Genomic DNA, 15,578 nt, shown 5'->3' on the forward strand with positions numbered 1-15,578 from the left:
GACCCTAACCCTAACCCTAAGCCTAAGCCTAACCCTTTGTCTACCCCTATCTCTAACCCTAACCCTAACCCTAACCCTACCCCTAACTCTAACCCTAAATCTAACTCTTTCTGTAAATCTAACTCTACCATAATTAGACTCTAACCCTAACCCTAACTTTAATCCTGACTGAAACCCTAACCCTAACCCTAACTCTAACCTTAACCCTGACTCAATCCCCTTACCCTCACCTTAACATTGATATAACTCTCTCTATATATAACCCTAACTCTAAATATAAACCTAACCCTAACCCTGAATCTAACTCTAACCCTAACTATAAGCGTAACCCTACCCCTACCCATAACTCTAACTGTAAATCTAACTCTACCATAATTGGATTTTAATTTTAACCCTAACCCTAACTCTAACCCTAACCCTAACTCTAACATTAACCCAACTATAAAATTAACTCTATTGGTAACTCAAACCCTAAAACTAACCCTAATTCTAACCCTAACTCTAACTCTAGCTCTAGCTCTAACCCTAACTCTAACCATAACTCAAACTCAAACCCTAAACCTAACCATAATCCTAACCCAAATTATAATGCTCTGTCTACCCCTAACTCAAACTATAACCCTAACCCTAACTCAAATTCTAACCCTAACTCATACTCTAACCCTAAACCTGACCCTAGCCCTAACCCTAACCTAGAACCTTACCCTAACCCTAACCCTAACCCTATCTATAACCCTAATCCTAACCCTAACTCTAATCCTAATCTTAACCCTAATTCTAATCCTAACACTAACCTTAACCCTACCCCTAACTCTAACCATAAATCTAACTCTACCATAATTAGAATCTAACCCTAACCCTAACCTTAACCCTAGCTCAAACCCTTACCCTAACTTTGTCCCTAACCATATATCTACGTATGACTATAACATTTTACATTACAATATCCCAAAAATAAAATATATATTTTTATCTAAATTAAACTCCTTATATTAAATTTAAAATAATATTTGACTCAAACCTTAACCGTAACCCTAACCTTAACCATGAGCATTACTCTAACCCTAACCTTAACCATAAACATAACTCTACACCTAACTCTAACCCTAATTCTAACTCTACCATAATTGGACTCTAATCCTATCCCTAACCCTAACTATAAGCATAACTCTAACCCTAGCCTTAACCATGAGCATAACTCTAACGTTGGCCTTACACTAACCCTAATCATAACCATAACCATAACTCTAACCCTAACCTTAACCATGACCATAACATTAACCCTAACCTTAACCATAAACATAACTCTAATCTAAACCATAACCATAACTCTAACAATAACCATAACCATAACTCTATCCCTAACCTTAACCATAGCTCAAACCCTAACCCTAACTCCAACCCTAACTCTAATGCTAACCCTAACCCTAATTCTATCCCTAAGGTTAACATTAACTATAATGGTAACTTTGTCCCTAACCATATATCTATGTATGACTATAACATTTTACATTACAATATCCCAAAAATAAAAAATATATTTTTAATCTATATTAAACTCCTTATATTAAATTTTTAAAAATATTTTGAAGCATAATTTTATACTAACTTCATACAACTCTAATTAAAAATTAATTAACAATTTTATAGTAACCTTATCAAAATAAAAAATAAAAAGTAAATATTTTTCTTATTGCGCCGCGAATGCCACTAGCTATATATACCTCTATATATATTACGCCGAGAGTAATCGTTCTCGAGGCGCCTATTTTTATTTTCATTAATCCCAACTTCGATTAAAATAACTTTGAGATTAAATAAAAATAGGCGCCTCGAGAACGATTACTCTCGGCGTAATATATATAGAGGTATATATAGCTAGTTTATAGTCTGCCAAAAGTCTCTCACGAAATGCAGTCTCCTTAAAATTTTGAAGAATCTTGCCTGTATTTTACTACAGGCATAAGACAATCGAATTTATACCCGGAGGCTTATAGAACTAGCCATTAATGGAACTTCAACCGGTTCATCCCCTTGCCCCGTCTTTTGTCCGGAGTCAAACTAGTGGGTCCCACTTTTTTTAAATCGGGAGAAGTTAGTGCGGTGGCCAGCTTGCATTCCCATGCTTTATACTCTATTAGTTATAATGATTAACGAAATAGTAATTATAATTCATTTACTCGAGAACAACAGAAAGCAATCGTTATAACTTGGTTTGAACTACATTGAGGATTTTCATGTTTAAACCCGTCTGAATCATTCACGATTCATGATGGCCAGAGCCATAACCTGTAAAAAGAATGTGGTGAATGCAGGATTTTTAGTCGTTGTGTTTATCAACGCTTGCGCAGCTCTTCCCATGTGTGTTGATTCAAGTCAGTGGATTTTTTTTTAACTCATTGTATTTTGTGTTTGCACAGTATCAATCATAATTTGTTGTTTGAAATAGCATGCTAATTTGAGTTATGGATGGCAGGAGCTCCTCAGCCTTCAGCCTCGCTTAAGTTTTTGCGCCGACGATGGGTATAAACAAAAACGGTGCTGCAGCAAACAAGGAGACGCGAATTTGTTGAAGAAGTTTGAATATATGAATGTGTCCGATACAGAGTGTGCTGGATTTATAAAACAAATTCTTTGTACTATAAGTCAACATTTTAGTGCTGTTTTCTGTAACTTACTCTTTTTATGTTTCTGACTCTGCATTCTAATGGTTGCGAGTGGATGCGACATTTTTTAATGATGTGATATGAACTGACAGTAGTTTTTAATCTGGTTCCACCATTTAAGAGCCCGAATTTTGTTCAATAGAAATGTTTACAATTAATCTGATAATTGTAGACAACCACGTAGGACAAACACAAGATTTGCAACGTGGGAATCTTTGTGGTAAGTTTGCTACTGTGGTTCAACAAGTTAGAATGCTTACAAGAAATCCATCTGAAGAATGCTTACAGTTTTTAATCTGTTAAATCTAAGTTAGGTGTTGATTTCCACTACTGCGCAAGAATAAGCAATTGAAATGAAAAAAAAAGCAGTCATAAAATTGCATAGCAGCGGGAGTGTTTTTCAACATTCAGTCTAGAGAGAGAGAGAGAATTCAAACAAAGATAAAAGCTTTAGAGAGGAAAACTACAAATAAATTCCGAGTTTTCTGAATAAGAATAGAATCATGCATTTTGTGGGCTCCTTCGAATTCTATACGAATGCCCATGGTGCCAAAACAGGATCCATTATTTACTGTAAGTCTGACTTATCTACTGAGATCTCATGACATGAAACTACATACAGTGCCGTCAGGTCTGAAATCTATAGTTGTGTTGTTCACCAACTAGGTGAGAACGGCTGGATTTGTTTTCAACCCATACCTTGGCACACTTGGCAAAATTTTCATTTTCCAGCTTTAGGACGACAGGAAAGTTCCAAGCAAGAGGGATTATCTTTTGAAAAGGGGAATGCTACGAGAGGTGTTCTCCTATCTAGACTACAATTAGAAGAGGCGGAGACAGTTACTAAAGATATGAAGAATGACAAGTCTCCAGATCCTCATGGTCTCCTGGCAACGTTCTATAAGATCCCTCCATGAATGGTGATGTAAACTGATTTTTTTTCCAAATCGGTTAGTGGGTTACAGCCAGAAAACAGACGTCAAGTTTATTAATCTATGCATGCGCCTCAATTTCTCTAATCCATTAAATCTAGGAATATCATTTTTGTAATCTGAAATCAGTTTAAATTTGTGGAGCAGTTATTTATTCGTTGCAACACATGTGCACTATCTCATCTTATGTCAGAAAATTTCAGAAGTATGATTCAAATTGTGATGGTGGATCATGTAGTATGATCCAAAATACTGGTGCAAAATATTTTTACACAGTTGAATTCAGAAATCACATACAACAGTTGTTATGGACTGTGCAAATCTGTTAAGTCAAAGTATGATTCAGTTTGATATTAACAACAGTGGTCGCTAAATGCTTTTTATTACTTATTTTATTGGATCCTCCTCCTTCTACCCTATGTTCTTGTATTCCTCCATCTCTTATGAGAAGGTTTGTAGCTTAGGGGAAGACTTTCCAATGACTATCAATTCAGATCTATGTGAAGGGTGATAAGAAGAAGAAAGTCTATTATTCATGTTCAGCAAGATTTGTGCAATTCATCTCAAATCATAGTTCTTATAGAAAGAACTTCCAACTTGTTATTCTATTGATAATAGATGCAAATTTATACAATAGTTGACCCAACAACATTCCTAAATGATTGCTAATTAGATTGACCACACAAACAAACTTGACAGCTAACTAAAACTTATGAACACCTAACTCAAATACATCTACAATAAGAACTTGATTCAAACTAGAACTCTTTGACTCAATCCTAAACTAAACTTGTGTTGCCAGCAATTGAACAAGGCTTGCTACATGTGCAACAATTATTATTGACTACCATTGGAACATTAACTCCAACACCCCCACTTAATGTGACAACTAAAGGAAACATTATCTGAAAATTATACTTCAAAAATATGTCATATAGGAGTAAGAATTTCTCATAGTTATGCAATTGTCATCCAGCTTCGAAACACCATTGAACACACCATCTCTACATGAAACGTCTCATAAATGATGCCAAGCTTCTAGACTTTCAAATCCCCCTGAACTATTGGACACACCATCTCCAAACTTCCAACTTGTTGTTCTATTGAATGATAGATGCAAATTTATACAATAGTTGACCCAACAACATTTCTAAATGACTGCTAATTAGATTGACAACAAACTACTTCATGATTGACAACACACACAAACTTGACAACTAACTGAAACTTATGGACACCTAACTCAAACACATCTACCATAAGAACTTGATTCAAACTAGAACTCTTTGACTCAATCTTAAACTAAACTTGTGTTGCCAGCAACTCAACAAGGCTTGCCACATGTGCAACAATTATTATTGACTACCATTAGAACATTAACTCCAACACCTATAAGCTCTTGTTTGTCTCTGTCCATTATAGAAATGGTGTTATAACTTCAAAGGTTGGAAAAATCACAGCCTTGATATATAAGAAATGAATTGCAACGACAAATAGATGAACCAACAAACCTTTAATTGTTTATCGTACAAATATTTTCAATGAAATTGTTGACTTTGTACCTGTTTATAAACTAAAAGCTAGTGAAACAAATTAGAATAAGACTTCATGCAAATTAAGATAGCTCAAACCCATTAATCACATAGTTCATAAACAAAACCATCAAAGCTTTCATGCAAAACACTCCCAATTGTATGGAGTTGTGGGCCAACTTAATCACGTAATTACTGCATGAAGCAAAAACATCCTTACCTTGATATTTCTGGTCATAATTATGAACAAATTTAAAGCCCTATCTTGTCATTAGAAACACCTATAAATTATAATTATAGGTTTCCTCCAAATATACCCCCTTCCCTGCTTAATCCTACTAAAGCATGTCTTCATTTGCACTGCATTTTCCTAGACTATGCTTATGCTCTGTTCTTATCCTAGAGCTCTAGAATAGAATCGTGCTTCATTCGCAGCTTTCCCTTCTAGAATAACTTATTCTTTGTGCACATATAGCATTCTTTAATAAGTGTCTTCCTACTATAATACATTTAGTTCCATGACATCTCTAATGGTCCTATCCGTCTGGAAGTCTGTGATGCCAATATCTCCCATGCAACATTAGTTGAGTCCAATCTATCATCTCACAATGTATATTCAAACATTTGCAAGGCCATCTAACTTGTGCATCTGTTTTTCAAAGTATCATCCATCCATATAACCAAGATACTTGTGAGCAAAGCATTCTCAAGACGATGGGACCAAGGAACAAACTTGTCTTGGATAATGCAATGGTGAACCATCTATTCAAAATTGATCGTAGCATTAAAGCATAATATTTTTTACACTCTTAAAATGTACCCAATAACCCAGGCACTAAAACATCTAACCCATAAAAAATGAGTGTCAATACTTGCATTGAAGATGAAAATACGGAATATCCTAGATGTGTATCTGAAAGCATACATTTAATAAAGAGAACGTGGCATAACCATTTCAAACAAATACTCAAGATGGTTTTTGAATTCCATATAATCAAACAGTATTCTGATATCCATACCGCCCTTAATAGTCAAATTGAAGTCTGGAAAGTGCACCCATGGGGATATTGTAATCAAAAATTTAGTAGAATAGAAAGGGTATTTAATAGTGCTTTTAAACCATTCCAAGAGTGAAAAAGGAGCTGTGCGTCAACAAAATGAAGTAGAATGGCAATAAAACCATAGAGTATACAATATTACAAATATCATCGACTTTAGTACGACACAAAAGGTTGCTTTCAAGTGCTTATAAATACGAGTCCAGTTGGTTAGGGACCAGATATTGTTGATTTTAGAGGCATATTCATTCCTGGGTGGTACAGCAGGGTACCCACCTTGCAGGGTCCAAGGGGATGGTGCCTTTTGTTTCCCTAGAAGGCAACACCCTTTTGTGAGGGCATAGTATCATAGCTCTGTATTGCATTGGATTATATTGTGGGGGGGCCATGATAGAGAGAAGAGGAAGTTGCAGTGGATATGTTGTAGGCTGTGTACCTTCAGTTCTTATTGGATATTTAGAAAGGAAAGGACTGACTGTTTCTCCATGGACATGGCCCTTATAATGTAAACCACATTATCTGTGCACACGATCCTCAAACCAGGTCCAGGTGTGAACCTGGTACGGGTACGTGTGGGGGTTCTCGCTGGATTTGGATAAGGTCCGTGCCCAGCCCTGTGGGTCCCCAAGTTTGTGGACCCACAGACCCGTGTGGACTCTGCCTGAACCCAGAAAAATATATTTGAGATTTTGAAAATTTTTAAATTTGTCTATGGTTATTAATGACTCCCAGTTTTTCAGCATTTATGCCTTCACTCAATCGTATGTAGTTCATTGATCTAATATCATAGAAATGATATGGATTTGTTCATCTCTATCTTATGTGATTTTTCTGATTAGTCTGTTGTGCTGATATTCTTAGTTTGTAAGCAATATTATAGTGTTAATATTGATTTATCAGTAATAACTATCAAATGTAATTCTCAAGTCCTAGCACCATATTAAAAGTAGGCTGCAGCATACAGAGAATGTAGGTAGGCTTTTGTTTGTCTCAATCGAAGAAGCTGTAAATGCCATTTACTCAATGATTGATCATTAACCAGAAAGATGATATTTTGATCCAAATTGAATTACAATTCTACAATAGAATACCAGACCCATTTTTCAAGGAGTGATTATCCCAATTTATTCACGATTAAATTGCCATCTATTAAAAATTCACAATTAGACTGTCTATTAATGCTTATCTCTTGCATTTGACATTGATAAAATCATACTATGAAATGATTTAGTTTTATAATTATGTATATTTCTCTCTTTTTTTTTTTTTTGTATATATGATACATACATACATAGAGAGATTCATATGAACCATAATAAAAAAATAAAAATCAGAAACCCATGTATCAGGTTCTTGTATCCAAACCCATCCTCGAACACAAACCAGTAACTTATTGTTTTCGTTTTGCATTCATTTTATGATATACTGCTCTACAACTCCAATTCTTGTTATCGTTTTGCATTCATTTTATTATATACTGCTCTACAACTCCAATTGTAAGAAATCCAATAGAGGGCACCCCTATTTGTGTAACTTCCACTTTTTTCCAGCCTTATTTAACAACTATCACATCATTGAAGACAATTACCATATTCATAAGCATGAGAAGGCCGTTATAACAGCTATATTACATGTTCATATGAAAGAGGTTAACGATTATAACCAATTTAACTAAATATCTTAACTAACAATTGAAGGAGTATTCATTCAACAAATATGATGCATATAACTGCCATCGTAACCAACTGATACTTAATGGAAGAGAGATCGTTTCTACTAATTAAGATACGTTACTTTTTGCAATCACATGAAGACAATTTTACAACTACTTGACATATTCAGATGGAAGAGAACCAATGGCTATAACTAATTATCTGGAAAGAAAATAACTGAATAAAGGATATTAATCATCTAACATATCTTCAACTTGAAATTGTAAACTTGTAAAACTAAAATACCTATTACTAGAAGATATTTGGATGCATATCATATCTCTAACTTGTGCAAGTCTTGGAATCTGGTGGAGAGGAGAAGCATTGCTAAGGGCTTAACCTCCCAACCATGGACCCCTAAATATCCCCACACAATCTCTACTAAAAAAGGTCCTCCCTACCCTAGGAATTAGGCTTGGGACAATATTGTTTAGCCACTGAGCATCTTGGTGTTAAAGTGCCAACCCACTACTCGATTAGACAACAAGACCTATACAATGGACTACCATGAGCTGACACAAGTTTTTAAACAAATCATAATTACTTGCTTGAGTTATTGATGGCTCTTTTCTTTTTATCATGCAAGAATAAACCATCGTTCAATGATTGCTATTCTACACCCTTCATCTCGACCATGTTGATCTTCCTAGATGATGCACTAGATGGATGTATGAACATTTGTAATCACAACAAACATTTCTACTAAACTGGCTTTGGCTTTCACAAAAGAAGTCTAGATGTTTGAACATTTACATGCAAGGACAATATTTCTATCACTTAGACATTTGGCATAATGAAAGATAACCAAATGCTAAAGCATTCACTTGCATAAGCAATACATGTGACTTTCTCTCATTGACATAGTAAATATAGTTGAATGTTAAAGAATTTTATGCACAACTAATGCATCACCTATTTGAGCACTCACATCATATAAAGGTAATTGAATTTAAAAATAGTACGATTTTGATTCGCAAGCTACTATTGCATAATCTCATGAGATATTTTTTAAAAAAATTCATGTGTAAGTTATGGTCCTTCATGATCTTGGAGATAGAGTTTCTTTAATGAGAGAATGCCACATTTCTAAATCACTCTCATGAAGTGTGCAATAAGAGAGAATATCAGTTCATATCATGATCGAACCTAATTAATACTTCATGATCAACTTCAGATATGCCTCAATATAACTTTAAAATTTGAACATAAGTTAATAGTAATGATGATTGCATGACCTGAATAGTGGTTGATACTTGCACAGCCAAAATAGTCCGATTGAGTTTGGTTGTCTAAACACCAAAGCTATAGAAGCATGATTGGCTACTGCCCTTAGATTAGGCACTACAATATTGATTTAATTGAACTTAATCACCTGAAAAAGGTGTGAATGACTTATAGGAATGATGACTAAGCAAGAGTGCATAATATGAGAAACTCTGTATGCCATGAGGTTTCTGTAGAGGCAAGAATGTTATAACAAAATGAGCTTTGTGTCCTACTTAGCCTTCTCGGCTGCATGCTCTGTTACAAGCAAGATTTGCAAAGGTGGCAAGGAGTTACAACATACAAAGCTATCAGTTCAATGTGGCAACAATTTTAAAGTGACCACTGCAATAATATAATGCCGATGAAATAATATAGAAATATGGCCACTCAAGATGAAATAATGAAACTAATGCCAAGAAGTAATAATAATATTGAAATATTGCCAAAAGTTGAAAATAATACAAAATGTCGATGACATGAAATAATAATATTAAACCCATTGTTGTAAAATTGAAATAAATAATAAAACATTGACTTAGGATGGAATAATAATCTTACTCCTTATGTTTTGTTATAATGATAGCTTACTTACTATATTAATTACAATTGATTTTAGTTCATTCACGCTTAAGTGAATACTTTTATTGTCTTATTAAATGTCTCAATCCAGTTAGCTCATGATAGTCTCTTGGTGTTCCCCTACTTGCCTAGCCATTTTATATTAGCCATGGTGGTCAAGAATCATACCTCTTCACTCAATGGTAGGTGGTGACCCTGTGCCCAATTCCTTCTCTGGCAATGCTTCCCCCCATCACCTCATTAGTGCAAGTGAAGATTTATCATGGTAAAAACATATTGCTCTTCATTTTACGAAGTCAAAATTATCATAACATATGATCATATTAGCCATCTATTTCCAATTCACATACCGTCACAATGATTAACCAGTCTAACTTGAGTGCATGAACCTAGGTCAAAAACCCCACATAATGGGTGTGTCATCCCCAATGTGGGTATGTTGCACACCCGAGTATCCCCATTGTAGCTGAACCATTCTGCACACCTAGTGGGATGTGGGGATACAGGAGTGCAAGGGTATGCATTCAGGGTGTGCCTATGGTGCACGTTAGGTGTGGCCAGTGTGTTGCATGAAAAGTCAAAAAAAAAACTTTTTAACTTTTATTTTTTTATTTTTTTTCAATTATATTTGGTATGTTATATTGAAGTATCATTTCATACTTAAAATTTTCAGTCATATATGTATACTATGCAACCTCCCCACCCTCACCCCCATCCACACCTTTGCCACTGCACCCATGTCGTCCCCAACTTGAGGCCCTTTTTTTCTAATCTCTACTTTATATCAAATAATTCTAATACTTTCCAAATTATAATTCATATCAAGCTATATTTCCTTACCATTCAAAATATATTACCAAAATAATATAACTAATATATAAACTAAATAGCATTAAATACCCAATTCGCTAAACAAGTGGCACATAAAAAATGAGGTAATCATTTAACACAACAGTTGAAGTGCATATATTAATAAGGTCCCCGATGGACAAGGGGGCCATCAAAATAGGAGAAGAAATAAAAACAAAAGAAATAGGAATGAAGGCAATCATGTAAATAGCATATTAGGTGGGAAAACAATATAAAGAACAAATCGAAAAAGGACAGAAGAAATAAACACTTAAGCTGCCAATAATTTAGGAGATCCATGAGGGCCATATTAAGCCTAGGAAGAAAATAAAGAAGTAAGAAATATGGATGAGAGCACATGGAAAGTAGGAGGATAATATCAAATAAAGGAATCTCTTCCCTTTTAAAAGTTATGTATAAACTTACCTCCTTTAGGTCTAAGAAAGTATTATATATGTTAGTATTAATAAGATGATTAGGAGTAAGTAGTCATATAAGGAAGTAAGCTTGTCACAATGAGTCATAAATAAATTTAATATTAGTAAATTCATATTATTTATATGTTCAAGTCAAATATAATAGAATTAATAATGAATTGACATATTAATAGAATTGGTCATTATTTATAAAAATATTTCTTGTTTTCTATAATTGTAAATATAAGAAGAGAAGTATGGATAATCATATATATTATAATGTTTATATGTTCCTCTTAGTATCAAGTTATGATAATATATGATTGGATACTTAATGCTAGAGGAAATTATATTTTTTAGTATAAGTTAAAAATTATTTACTTAGTATTTATATTTATATTTTAAATTCAGTCTTAATTGTGGTTCATTCACATCCCTAGGTTATTATCAAAAGGAGTCTAAAAATGGGACATTACAAGTGGTACCAGAGCATGATCTTGTCATCCTGTTGTGTAGAAGAATATATATATATAATTTCCATAAAAGGTTAGCATAGAGGATAGAAGACATGAACCAATGAACAAATTGTCAAACCCTATTATTGAACATTGCACGTATAAGAGTAAGATAAGTTAATGCAATCAATAATAGTCATGATAATGAAAAGAGAATTATGTGTATGATTTTTAAGTTAAATATTATGTGTTAAATATAGAAATATATTTTTATCAATTTACATAAATTGGTATTTATGATGATACATGTATTAGCTAAAGGAGAAATTATCATTATGAGTAGCATGCCAAGAATATAAGATAGAGGGTTTGCAAAGGAAAGGGAAATTAATCTAGTCATAGTGAGGAGAAGATTCTCAATATGGACTATGTTCATGATGGAGCCTCTAGGAGACTATTTCACACACCCTTAGCACAATGATTCGACCACCCTATGTTGGAGTCAACAATGAAGTTTTAAGGATGTTCAACTCAAGTAATATCAAGCACTTTGTAAGTTGGACTTAATTGGTAAACATGATAATCAATAATTTGATCTTTATTCTATTAAAATAATCAGAATAAAATTTATTAAAAGAGAGTAAAAGAACCCTAATATAAATGGCTTTTCTATGGATTCTACAATTAAGGGAGAATTGTAAGGGCACCCTATCACAAAAGTAGTTAGGGGAGAACTATCACCCCTCTACTTTGTGATAAAGGGAGAACAACTTGGGCACCCTATTGTAGTAGTACTAGTTAAGGGAAAGACAACAAGGAGAATTAAAAATGGCTTTCCTATGGAGTCTACAATGAAGGGAGAATCACAAAGGCACCCTATCAAAAAAATAGTTAGGGGAGAACTACTAAGGAAGCACCCTACTACTTTGTGATAAAGGGAGAACGACTAGCGTGCCCTATTGCAATACTAATTAAGGGAAAGAAAACTTAATGCACCCTAATACAAGAATATTTCCTATGGAGTCTACAAAAGGGAGTACTAATAGGACACCCTATTGTAGTACTAGTTAAGGGAAAGATGCTATGGGAGCCTTTTGGAAAAATTATAAGACAAAAATCAGGACACTACATCTTTCACAAATTAAGCTTTACAAGAACATTGTTAGCCATTAAAAACCACAAGATACCAATACAATTTAAGGATTCTTTCTACATGACCAATTTTTGAAGTTTGAAACTTGGGAGCTTAAATCGTGCTTACAATTGGCTCTGATTGAGGATATCTAGTTGTAAAGTACATAAAGCATCTAATGATCGCTAGTAGTAGACCAGTGTCAAATCCATTGGGGAAATAGAGTCAACATAAAGTAGAGAACAAGAGACTACTTGTAGAGAGTGCAGAGAACAAGGGAACACCAAACACCCAAGCTATTCTGAGCAACTAAAGCTAAGCTAAACCAAAAATTGCAAAGCGGGAATCTATTTACAAATATGTATAGGTGAGAGGATCTCACCATAGAAATAGAATCAGGAAAAGCTTACACAAATCCATTCACTGACTGTGAGAAGAAAGAGCCTTTTCAAAACAATGAGTTGCATCTGGATGAGTCATCTAAATACAACCTACATTTGGAAAACTCCTTACTACTATGAATCAAACTAAATATCTACAAGAGCCTTATGAATTGATAACCAAACCCAAACAACCACATCTCATCATAGACTTCTTCTTTTACCTAGGTTTCTAGCATGGAATTCTTAAGAGCATCTCAAATCAATGGCAAAAAAATATTACGCTCAAACATTTTCATAAGGAAAGTCATATCATCCATATGATTGGCATCCCTAACAGCCCAAATTTTAGAAAAAAATTCAGCATTTGCAACATACCCAGAATAAGAATATACTTCTTCTAGCATATGGACACCATTGACTAGACTAGCCATTATATCTTACTCCAACCACCTTGAAAAACACTCTATCCAAGCCAAATGCATCAATCAAATCAATGTTTAAATCCTTACCCTTGGGATCTTCATACTTGGTTTCTGATAAAAACCTTTCGATGATCTCTTCTTCATCAAAAGAATCGCCACCCAAGCAAGTTGATGATGATTGAGGTTGTTCAACTTTTCGTCATCATGAGGTGTTGCATACAGCTGAAGTTTTTCTTCTACTTTCAAACTTGTAGAATCCAAAGAAAATTCATTAAGACACATGTTTTCACTTTTAGCACAAGAGATTTCATGCACAGAGCTAGTGGTTCTAAAACAACTTGATTTAAAAAACCACAATCATTCTCATGTCAAGTAGAATGGAAAGCATCATTTTCAAAATGCACAAGTGGGTGAAAGAATTTATATTTGAATTGGCTAGAGAGAGAAAAACTACCTGTACTTCTATCCTAAGAAAGAAGAATGGAATTAGGATTTTCTTCTCTTACATATTCCAACCTTGCTAATGTTTGATCTTCATGAGGCTACACCATTTCTTTCGTAGAGGGTATGAGCATGCTCTCTGGGGTTCTATCTTCACAAGAAGTAACTATTAGGTTGCTTGGGCATACTTGAGGCTTGGTAACTTCCTTACAATCATCAACATGCTTTCCATTTGCACCTTTTCCAAGAAAATTTCCCAAACTATAGGGTTGCCTCTGAGGGCATGATCCTACTTCAAGTTTTTTACAAGAGAAATAGATTAGGGGTATTTTACCTCTGTACTTTCCTCTCCCTTTAGGGAATATTCTTGCAAGAAATACTTCAATGAATTCAAGGTCATCATCAAAATTATCTTCACCTTCACTGTCAAACTTTTTTCTTTTAGATTTACCACCTTTCTTCTTGAGTGATAATTTAGCTTGAAATGTAGACTCAATGCTACTAGAGTTAGGAACATAGTTATCAAAATTATCTAACTCAAATGCTGTCAACCTTCCCACTAGTGTATCCAAAGTTATATCATTTTTTGGATCACATCCCATTTCTTGAATAGCTAAAACTCTAATTGCATAAATAGGAAGAAGAGTTCAACCACTATCATATCATCTATTTTCCCTCCTGAGGGTCTACTTGTAATCACAGTTGCTTTGATTCTTTCACTATATTGTGCAATGTTTTCATCTTCTCTCATCTTCATTTGATAAAACTTTATGCCTTATCTCTCCTCATATTTTCATATACTCCATAGATATCTTTCAGCTTGATCCACATTTCATGAGTAGTAGGACAATCTTTGACTTTATCAAATTTAACATAATTGAGAGTAGAAACAATCTCAATCATAAGTATGTTGTGATTCTTCTTTTCCGCAATTTGATCCATAGACAAATGTCTAGCAGGTGCCACATACTTGTTCTCTAGATATTTTAGGTCTATTTCTCCAATGGTTGCCAAATATATCTTCATGAGTTCCTCCCATGCTTGGAATTTATCTCTTTTCAACTAAGGAATTTCCCTTTTGTAAGATATCTTGATCTTTTTCTTATGTCCTTGAAACCTGATCTACAAGCACCAATAGCTCTAATACCAATTGTTAGAAATGGAAAGGAGTAAATGAGAGGGGAGGGGTGAATCAATTATTATAAAAAAATAAAATTCCAAGTCCCTTTTAAAATTTCAACACAATATAAAACAAAATCCTATATTAACTTCATTAACACTAAATATTTTGTTGTAACTTAGTTAATACTAAATATACTATTTTCACTCAATTAGCATAGATCACTAGATCTTAAGATATTAATGTTTTAATACTAAAAACATAAAGGAAATAACATGAACACTAGAGACACCAAGATTTAATGTGGAGAACCAATTTGCGAGAACCACCAATTACAACTAGTTACTATTTTTTACACTTTTAAAGTGAATCTTGTTAAGAGCCAACCCTGTTAAAGGTTACAAAACACACTATTAGTTAGAATCCTATTACAATATTTAATTAACCTTGTTAGGAGTGACCTTGTTAGAGGTCTTCAGACACTTCAATCTAGAAATTCCACCTTGTTAGAGGATTTGTTGAATAGTTGTTAGGCTAACTTTGTTAGGAGATTTGATTCACTCCTATAATTAGTTGAATTGATTGCTAATGCAATTGAATTTACTAATTCAAATC

Source organism: Cupressus sempervirens, chromosome 6, assembly GCF_028749045.1.
Source record: "Cupressus sempervirens isolate cs-2001-9-10 chromosome 6, ASM2874904v1, whole genome shotgun sequence".
NCBI lineage: Eukaryota > Viridiplantae > Streptophyta > Pinopsida > Cupressales > Cupressaceae > Cupressus > Cupressus sempervirens.